At 45.1% G+C, this 9,780-nt stretch overlaps 1 pseudogene; it reads right to left on the reverse strand.

The window, feature by feature from the left end:
- Positions 1-5,300: 5,300 nt before the first annotated feature.
- LOC102823706 lies at positions 5,301-5,966 on the reverse strand (annotated as a pseudogene).
- Positions 5,967-9,780: the final 3,814 nt, after the last annotated feature.

Here is a 9,780-nt window from a genome sequence, read left to right on the forward strand (position 1 = left end):
CCTCTGGAGAACCGTGCCCCAGTCCTTCCCGGTGATGCGCTTACCCTGCGGTCCTGCGCCCTGGCAAGCTCCCCATGCCCTGCGTTTCCGCTGCCGCCAGCTCCTAGGAACCGAATCCAGACACGCAGCTCCGGCCAAACCGCGACCCCCAAATCTAAAGCGTTGCGACTCTTGCACCCCTCCACTGGCTCCGACAGGGCTGCAATTCGAAGGCGGACTCACCCCTTCTGAGTCCCCGAGGCGTGGTTCCTTCTGCCCTGCTGTGAAATAGACGTGGACAAGCTCCTCACAGATCCGAGGAGGCTCCCAAATTGGAACCCACCTCATGGCGGCGCCACGGAGCCCGCTCAGCTTGCGTTAGAGCACTTCTGGCATTTCTTTCCATGGAGGAGAAGGAAGGCCAGTGTGTGGCAGCTGCTGAAGCTGGGGACAGGACTTGGCTGGTCTTGAGTTGAGTGAGGAGTTTGGGATTATGTGCCATTAATTCATTAGTCCTCCTAGCACACTCTGGTAGCGTAGTGGTTACGAATCGGGCTACGAACCTTAGGGTCAGCAGTTCGAAACTACCAGCTGTTCTGAGGGAGAAAGATGAGGTGTTCTGCTCCTGTAAAGATTTACAGCCTCGGAAACCCTGTATAGGGTCGTTATGAGTCGGAATCCACTCCACGGCACATAACAACAACAACAACAACACACCCCTTGGTGCTTCGATATCTTGTGGTGGGGATCATCTGCAGACGTGCGGATGGGTACAGAGAACCAATGGGCAGTACCTCTTGCACCTTTGGAGTCCTCTCTCACCTCTGCCTGGCAGGCCTTTTTTCAAACACATGTTACTAACTTCCTGCATTTAGTGATAGGAGCCCCTTCTCAGCCTTCCTCTCATAGGCATCTCTTTCATACAGGCCCTTAACTGCCATCTGTTTGCATTAAAGACCTTTCCCCAGGGCCTGAACCATCATGGAATGTTAGGGTAAGGACCCCAACCCTTCTTTTTGTAGATAGGAACCCCTGTCCTGCTCTTGGGAGCAGCCGGAACAATATTAGTTTGTTGTTGTTGTTAAGTACCGTCAAGTGGGTTCTGAACCATAGCGAACCTGTATGGGGTTTTCCGAGGGGCCACTAGTGGGTAAGCTTGAACCACAGACCTTGCAGTTCAGACGGCATTGCAGTCTGGCTCATTCTAAGATTGTGCAGCTCTGTTTACTTCATAGCAGTGGATGTACTTAGAACCCTGCCCCAGGACATGCCTTCCTAAAAGAGGGTTTAGATCAAACAGCATTGCCAATATAGCACCATTTCAAGACCAAAGGGTGATGTATCTCCTCATCTTGGATATTCAAGGTGCTCCTTAGCATATCAAAGGCCCTAAGAAGTGACACTGTAAAAGCCACAGTATTGACTTATTTTGTTAATAGTATTAATTGTCTCTGGACCTGTTTTCTTAATTTAAGATTCCCAGCAGCCTGTGTTTCCCTGACTCAGCCCATTGGTCTATGAAGATTGGGGAGTGTGTTTTGTTCCCAGAGATTTTCTCTAACTGAGGGTGACAGCCCTCCTGCCAGGCCAGTGAGAAAGACCATACATGGAGACCTGGGATTTGGTGGATTTGAACATCCTTTTATACAACTTGGAGTCCTGGTGTAGCGCTGCAAGATACAGCACTGGACCACAAGGTTAGCTTGAACTACAAGGTCAGTTGTTCAAACTCTCCAGCTGCTCCTCGGAAACAGAGTCTCTATGTGTTGGAACCAAATCTACAGTACTTATCAACAACGACATTACACAACTTGTGATAGTTTCCCAGTCAAAAGGAACTTCACTTTGTAAGAGATCACCCAAGAGAGGAGAAGAATCTGGATCTGGGGTGAGCAGCTGGCCAAGTCCCTGGATGGTAAGATACTTCCTGGTTTTCTGGTAGGGATCATAGAGCTTTGACCAAAAAACACAGAGCCCACCTCATTTTCCAAAGGTTAAAAAATCTTATTATAGAGAATAAGTTAGAAGGCTAAAATAGTTAACACAATATTTAGAAAGTTGTGAAATTCCATCTTTTGCTAGATCCTTAAAAGGTTTCTGCTCTTTGAAGAGGTGTCTTCAATAGAAGAAACTGCAATAAAATATACCCATTGCTGTTGGGTCAATTCAGACTTATAGTGACTCTATACAGTGGATTAATGCTGCCCCATAGTGTTCCCAGGACTTTATAGAAACAGAATGCCGGGTCTTTTTTCTGGGGTCAGCTTGTGGGTTTGAGCCACTGACCTCACAGCACCACATTTTTTGTTGTTGTTAAGAGCCTTAAAGTTGGTTCTGACTCATAGCGACTTTGTATAGGGTTTCAGAAGAGCAGCTGGTGGGTTTGAAATGCCTACCTTGCGCTTCAACTTGACCTTGCAGTCCAGGGCATTAACTCCCAGTGCATACTAAGACTCCTACCACAGGAGAGGCCAAAATGTTGTTTTTGTGACTATGTATTTAAAACTTACATGAGGAGGTGTTAGTTTCTTTGTTGTGGTTGTAAAAGTGTAGAGTACTTACATTGTTGTTGTTGATAAGTGTGTTGAGTTGGTTCTGACTCATAATGATCCTGTATAGGGTTTCTGAGGAACACCTGGTGGGTTTGAACAGTGGACCTTGTGGTTCACAGTCCAGTGCTGATATATAGCGCCACACCAGGATTCCAGAAAACTTGTACCAAGTTTTAAAGATACAATCATCATAGCATTTATCTGGAGTCCTGGTGTGGTGACATAGGCTAATGCGCTGTACTGCAAAGTCAGTTTGAACCACAAGGTTGGTGGGTCAATCTTACCAGCTGCTCCTGGGAAACCCTATACAGTGTTGCTATGGATCAGAACCTACTCTATGGCACTTAACAACAACAACAGCATTTACCTAGCCTGGCATGGCTCAAAATGCTTTACATCTTTACATGTATTCTTATCATTTTCTCAATACTCCTATTGAGGTAGATTTTATTATCCAAATGAGTCACAGAAAGGTTAAATAAGTTGAACAAGATCTCACAGCTAGTGGGACTAAGATTAGAGCCCTGGGAATCTGGCTTCCTCAGGACCATGTTTTGTGATTTGTTTGTTAGGTGCTATCGAGTCGACTCTTACTCATATGACCTTATGTACAACAGAGCAAAACACTGCCCCATCCTGTACCATCCTCACAATTGCTGTGTTTGAAGCCATTGTTGTTGCCGTGGTATCAATCCATCCATTGAGGGGTCTTCCTCTCTTTTGCTGACTCTCTACTTTGACAAACATGATGTCCTTATCCAGGGGCTGGTCTTTTCTGACCACATATCCAGAGTACAAATGACAAAGTCTCTGTATCCTCGCTTCCAAGGAGCAAGCTTCTAAAACAGATTTGTTCCTTCATCCATCAGCTTATGGTACTTTCATATTCATTGCCAATACCATAATTCAAATGCATTCATTCTTCTCTGGTCTTCTTTATTTATTGCCCAACTTTCACATGTATATGAGGTGATTGGAAATACCATGGCTTGGGGTGGGTATAATCTAGTTCTCAAAGTGACATTTTTGCTCATTCAAACTTTAAAGAAGTCTTTGGCAGCAGATTTGCCTAAAGCAATATGTTGTTTGATTTTTTTAACAGCTGCTTCCATGAGTGTTATTTATGGATCCAAGTAAAATGAAATCTCTGACAACTTCATTTTTTTTCCTGTTTATTTATTTATTGATGTTATTTATTGGTCTACTTATGAGGGTTTTGCCTTTCTTTACATTGAGGCTCAATCCATGCAGTCTTTGATATTCATCAGTGAGTTCTTCAAATTCTTTGCTTTCCAGCAAGCAACGTTGTATCATCTGCATGCCACATATTGTTAATTAGTTTTCCTGCAATTCTTTTGCCACATTCTTCTTCATATAATCCAGCTTCTCAGATTGTTTACTCAGCATATAGTCTGAATAAATCTGCTGAAAGGATACCACCCTGACGCACACCTTTACTGGTTTGAAACCATTCCGTATCCCCTTGTTCTGCTTGAATGGCTGACTGCTTCTTATTCTATGTACAGGTTCTGCATGAGCACAAACAAGTAAGTGCTTTTGAATTCTTCAAAATGCTATCCATAGTTTGTTATGATTCACAGTCAACTGCCTTTGCATAGTCGATAAAGCACAAGTAAATATCTGTCTGTTATTCCCTGCTTTCAGCCAAGATCCATGTGACGTCAGCCATGATCTCCCTTGTTCCATTTCCTCCTCTGAATCTGGAAGAATTTCCGGACAATGTATACTCCTCATACCAGGTGCCTTCTAGTTGATTCAGACTCATGGCGACCTGTTGTTGCTGTTGTTGCAAAGGGCCTTCGCATCAGTTCTGACTCATAGCCACACTCTAGAGGGCTTCCAAGGAGCAGCTGGTGGATTTGAACTGCCGACCTAGTGGTTCACTGTCTAGTACTGATCCTGCAGCGCCACACCAGAAGTCCCATGTCCTCCTAATATATGTCAAACTAAAACAGTACTCTGTAGGATTTAAAATTTTTTTTATTGTGAATGGAGTGATAATTTCCATGGAAGAACATTGGTTTTGCAATCAACCATTTATCAATCCGTGTATCATCAGTTAACAGTATTTGCCTCTATTCCCTCTTTTTTTGGTTTATGTACACAAAAACATGCAGGAATATATAATCATTTAAACAACCAAAGGACACATTTTGCATCCAGCCACCCAGCCGCTATCACCCAGCCTTTCTCTTTCCATGAGTGTAGAGTCCTTATCTGCTCAGCTCTCTATGCCATCACCTCTGCCTCCATCTCTGGTGTCGCTGCTTGTCTGGTTAGGATCCATAGGGTCTTCACTGATTGATTTTTCAAAAGAAGATAATCAAGAATGTGAAACTAATGTTTTCCCATGTAAACTATCATATAATTCACAATCAAGCATTTTTTTTTTTTTTTTTACTAAACGTTTAAAATATATTTCTAAACAGAACAGGCCAAGTCCCTCAGTCACTGCTGATCTCCATAGTAGAGCAACCCACAAAGACCCAGCACTGATTTCCTTCCCATTATTAGGGGTGAAAAATAGACAACTTGTTTCTGAACCAAAACCACAATTTCAGCAGTTTACAATGTTTCACTGCTATTATGGCCCTGGTAGAAATGATGTAGTTTTTTTGCTTTTATTTTTCCTTAAAAAAAAAAAAAATTCCTAAGACACTAAATCATCAATCTGGAATGTAGATTCTGAGCACAAAGCAGCTCAGTTCACACTAAAAAATGAAGAACAAATTCCCATCGCCTGTTGTTTCAGTAGGGCCTGAAAGGAGAGTAGTAGTGTGGGGAACTCCTGCTTTGGTATGGAGAGTCACAGCCCCTAGACCCAGATAGAGACCTTGAATAGCCATAGCTGGTGCTTCTCTCTGGATAAACTCGGATGTAAGATGTTTCACCCTCATGAGAGCGGAATTTGGTGTCATCCAGTTTACGTAGGGCATATTCCATATCTTCTTTTCGGAGATATTCAACCATCCCCATTCCATCTTTCTGCACATCTGCATAACAGACATCCCCAGCTTCTCGCATGGGATTCTTCAGGTCCTGCCAGCTGCCTGATGGAGGAAGTCCTGAAACAAGAACTCGGAAATCAGATCTTCTGGTAGGAGGCCCATTCCTCCCACCACGGGGCCACCCACCCCGACCTCCGTAGGTCCGGGGAAACTCCACACGAAGTCAACACTGGCCATAATCATAACCATTCCTTCCATAAATTGCATCTTCAGCATCTCGGGGATCTTCGAAGCGCACGAAGGCAAAGGGCACGAGGCCGTGCCGGTTCTTGAGCTCGATCTCGCGGATGCGGCCGTACTTGTAAAACAGGTCTTCCAGGTCCTTCTCGCGCACGTCGGTCGGAAGGTTCCCCACGTAGATGCGCCCGTCGCCCTCGCCGCCGCGCTCGTCCGCCCAGCCCGACATTCGCCCAGCCCGACGCCGCGGGCCCGCCGCAGCCCACGTCGCCGCTGCCGCCGCCGCCCCAGCCCAGGTCCCCCGCAGCGTCCCGCGGGCTCGAAGGCGCTCAGCCGCACCGCAAGCAGTGATTAAAAAGCAAAAAAACTTGCCCAAGAAGAGAATGCTGGGCTGGGTGGGTACTTTGGCTAGAACTCCAAGCAGCACTTTGAACTTGGGTCTTCAGACATGAAAGTCTAGGGAGGGCTTACTTCACCCCACCCCACCCTGTCCTGTAATTCATTGACTCTTCAAGGCCAAGCTAAATTGCAGATTTCCTAATTTGCCCTTAGGAGGGGGCTTGGAGTGCCTTGGATTTACTGATGTTGTCTCTGAAACTTTCCAAGTAGCTGGAAAAAAAAAAAACAACTCTAGCTTTTCTGATTTATGTGCCTAACTTGTCTAAATAAATATCCTTCCTTTATGAGCCCTTTGACATCCCCAAATCAAAACAAACAAAAGTAGATCATCAAGTCATTCTTTTGAGAGGCATCAGGGTGAACTTGAGTCTCCAACTTTCTGGTTACCAGCTGAGCATGTCAACCATTTGCATGCATGTTGCTGCTAAGAGCCATCGACTCGGTTAGGACTCATAGTGACCCAGTATAGGGTTTCTGAGAAGCAGTTGGTAGGTTTTAGCCAGCGACTTTGCGGTAAGCAGCCCAGTGCTTATCTTAGAGTGTAACACCAAAACTCCACACACCAGATACTGTTGTTGTGACGTGCCATCGAGTCGGTTCCGATTCATAGTTATCCTGTATAGGGTTTCTGAAGAGCAGCAGGGAGGTTTGAACTGCTGACCTTATGGTTCACAATCCAGTGCAGATGCTACAGAGGTACACCAGGAGGGGTTTATACATGTCAGATACCTGTTCTTCCTTTTTTCTGTGGGAAATTCCAGAACACTGAACCCCCAGGGTGCCCCGAGTCCTTCAATGTCTCAGTTACATTGCAGTCCTAGTTGGCTGTTCCCTGGTGTCAGCCAGAACCTGGATTTGGAATTCTGGAGTGCCTTAGAAGTCCAGTGATTTCGGTTCTACTGTTGCAGGTTTCCATGTTGCCGAGACCATGGAGAATCCCAGAGCCTGACTGTGCCAATATTTGCCAGTGCCCAGGTTCCCTGACTTGTACCATCACTCTGACCCAGGACAGTGGAAGGTTTGAGTCTTCATTGGCCACCAAGGGTGGTGGCAGGGAGAGAACTCCTGCTTAGTAGCTTCCCTTCACACTGACTCCCCACTATCCATGGAAGAACCAAGATGGATGGGGACTCATTTTGCCTTACACTCAGGGGTTTTCTGGTTCCCCTTGTGCCTTGACTCAGGTACAAGATTCCAGACATCTGGCACTGCGTTCTCTGCCCTTGAGCACTAAACAATGGGGTTTCAGCTCTAGGTTTTGTTGTTTTTTCTTACCTCTCTTTTTAGATCATTGAAGTTGTATCCTCAGCTGGGGCCCAATCCTAGAGAGCTTCCTCCAGAGCCTGGGGTTCTTTGTCTGTGGTCAGGGGACCTCACTCAGGAGCAGAATCTCCTTGGTATTCATGTGCCTCATCCATCCTGATGTGCCCTTGCCATTGTCTGTAACTTTCTGATGTGCCTGTAACATGGAACAGTCTAGACATGCCTTTCCACGTGGCTTCCAGCAGTGTGACAGTCCTTCTGTTGTCCAGATGTGAGACTGTGCAAGAAGACTGCACTAACTCCCTACTGAGGCCTCATGCCAGAGGTATGGTCACCTGACCCGGCCACAATTTTTGGAAACAGTTTTATAAGCCATCCTCTTTGAACATCAGGACATTGTCCAGCCCAAGAACATGCTGGGCAGGTCCCAGCTCAGAACTCTGGGACTATGTGCAGACCAGAAGAGGATTTCTACAGTGTCCTACAAGGGCCAAAAGGAGGCGAGAGTGTGGGCAAGATGAAGTGTCCAATGTGCCTCACTTAGTAGTTAGTGGTGATTACTAATCTGCTTTTCTGAATAAACTTTGATTTGTCCGAGTTGTGTGTTGTGGGTCTTCTGCAGTGACCCTCTGTGCCAAGTGCCCCAACCTCCCTCCATCTTATGCCGGGCTGCCCTGCTTGTTTGCCCCTTCTCTGACCCACCCCTCTGGCCTCAGACCCAGTCCCTCTGGGTGGGGAAGAAAGATGAGTTCACAGGTTCCCAGTGCAGTTAGGGGCAGGAGACCCGGGTGTCCTGAGGCAGGAATCAGTGGGAAGAAGACTGCCTGTGTCCTCCCTGACAGGCTGGAGGCAATTCCAGAGGCTCCTCTCCCAGTTCTCAATGGACCCTCTGTTTGGGAAGCCCCTTGCCTGACAGGCAGGTAGAGAATGACTGTGGTGTTGAAGCCAGAGGGGCTCATTCTCATCAAATCCCATTAGTTTACAGGAAGGGAAACTGAAGTGCTGGATGGGGTGGCAACACTTGCCTAATGTCACACAGCTAAGTATGAGCATAGTGGGGTCTCCTGGTGCTCAGACCCTGGTTGCTTTCTGTGGCCCACAGTGTCTGCTCTGGGGTTGTTCCCTGGATCACACCCCACCTGTGTTTCCCCCATCTCCCAGCCTGTCGACAGCCAGCCCTGACAATCTTATTAGGGGGTCCTAGAGGGATGTGTGGCGTTTGGCGAAGAAATGAAACTCACAGAATCAATGGGTCTCGATGAATGGTGAATCTGCTCTCTCTTTATTTCAAATTCTCAAATAGTTTTTATATTACTCTATACCATCAATCTATTAATCATTCTTTTAAAAGTAGTGGTCTAAATCATACATATTAATCATTTCAATATAGAACATCAAGAATATCAAAATCTTCCTTGTTCCCCTTTACTTATTTAGACAATATCTGATTTCTGTAAGCAAACCTTATTGTTTTTAAAATGTCAGGTTAAATTTATAACATAATTCTAAATCTTAACTCCTATTTCTACCTTCACCTATTATTTTCTATAGATTCATTAATCACAACATGTACCTAAACATTATTTGCTATGGTAACTGACAACACAGTTGTTTCTCATGATTGATTAAACAAGAAAAACAAGAAGCATTTAAAGTTTTGTAGTTAAGAAGAAACGGAACAACTTCCTTATAACAACTTCTCTATACAAAACATTTAGTTAAATTTCTGCTTATGATCTATTACTATTCCCTTAGCCCTTAATTGCACACTAAATAAAAAAATGGTTCCCATTTTTACAAACACTGGTAATTTACTGTTCTCATTGCCTTTAGCTTGGTGGAGATTTTACAACTGAAAATGTCCTTTTACTGCCTTATCTAATGGAATCTTCCCAACAGTCTTGGAGACTGGCAATATTACTGTTATTTACTAGCAGAAGAAACACAACCCCAGAGAAAGGTAGAACCATGTGCATGGTCACACTTATCCCCTGGGCAGCCAGTCACTAAGCCTGGTACTCCTCTGGCAGACTCTGAATGTTGAAGTGAAATTTGGTTTTCTTTTCTGGAGACCAGGTGTTCAGACATGGTCTAGTTTGACTTTTCTTGTTGATCACTGAGTCTGACATTTCCTGTCGAACACTGGGGCCACTTTGAAATCAGATATTGCTCCTGGAGGACATAATGAATCCACTCAAGGCTGAGGCTTCTAAGAGGTATGTGTATTTTCCTGAAAACTGTCTGCTTTTCAAAGAGATGGAGTAGTCCAAGGTGAGGTAGGAGAATGAGTAAACCAGAAAGAATGAGGGTAGCAAAGTAAGCAGGTAATTGAAAGAAGGGATATGAAAAAGAAAGACCTGGGAAATCACATTTTTCTATGT

The sequence above is a fragment of the Chrysochloris asiatica genome, unplaced genomic scaffold (genome assembly GCF_000296735.1).
Source record: "Chrysochloris asiatica unplaced genomic scaffold, ChrAsi1.0 scaffold00735, whole genome shotgun sequence".
NCBI classification, from domain to species: Eukaryota; Metazoa; Chordata; class Mammalia; order Afrosoricida; family Chrysochloridae; genus Chrysochloris; species Chrysochloris asiatica.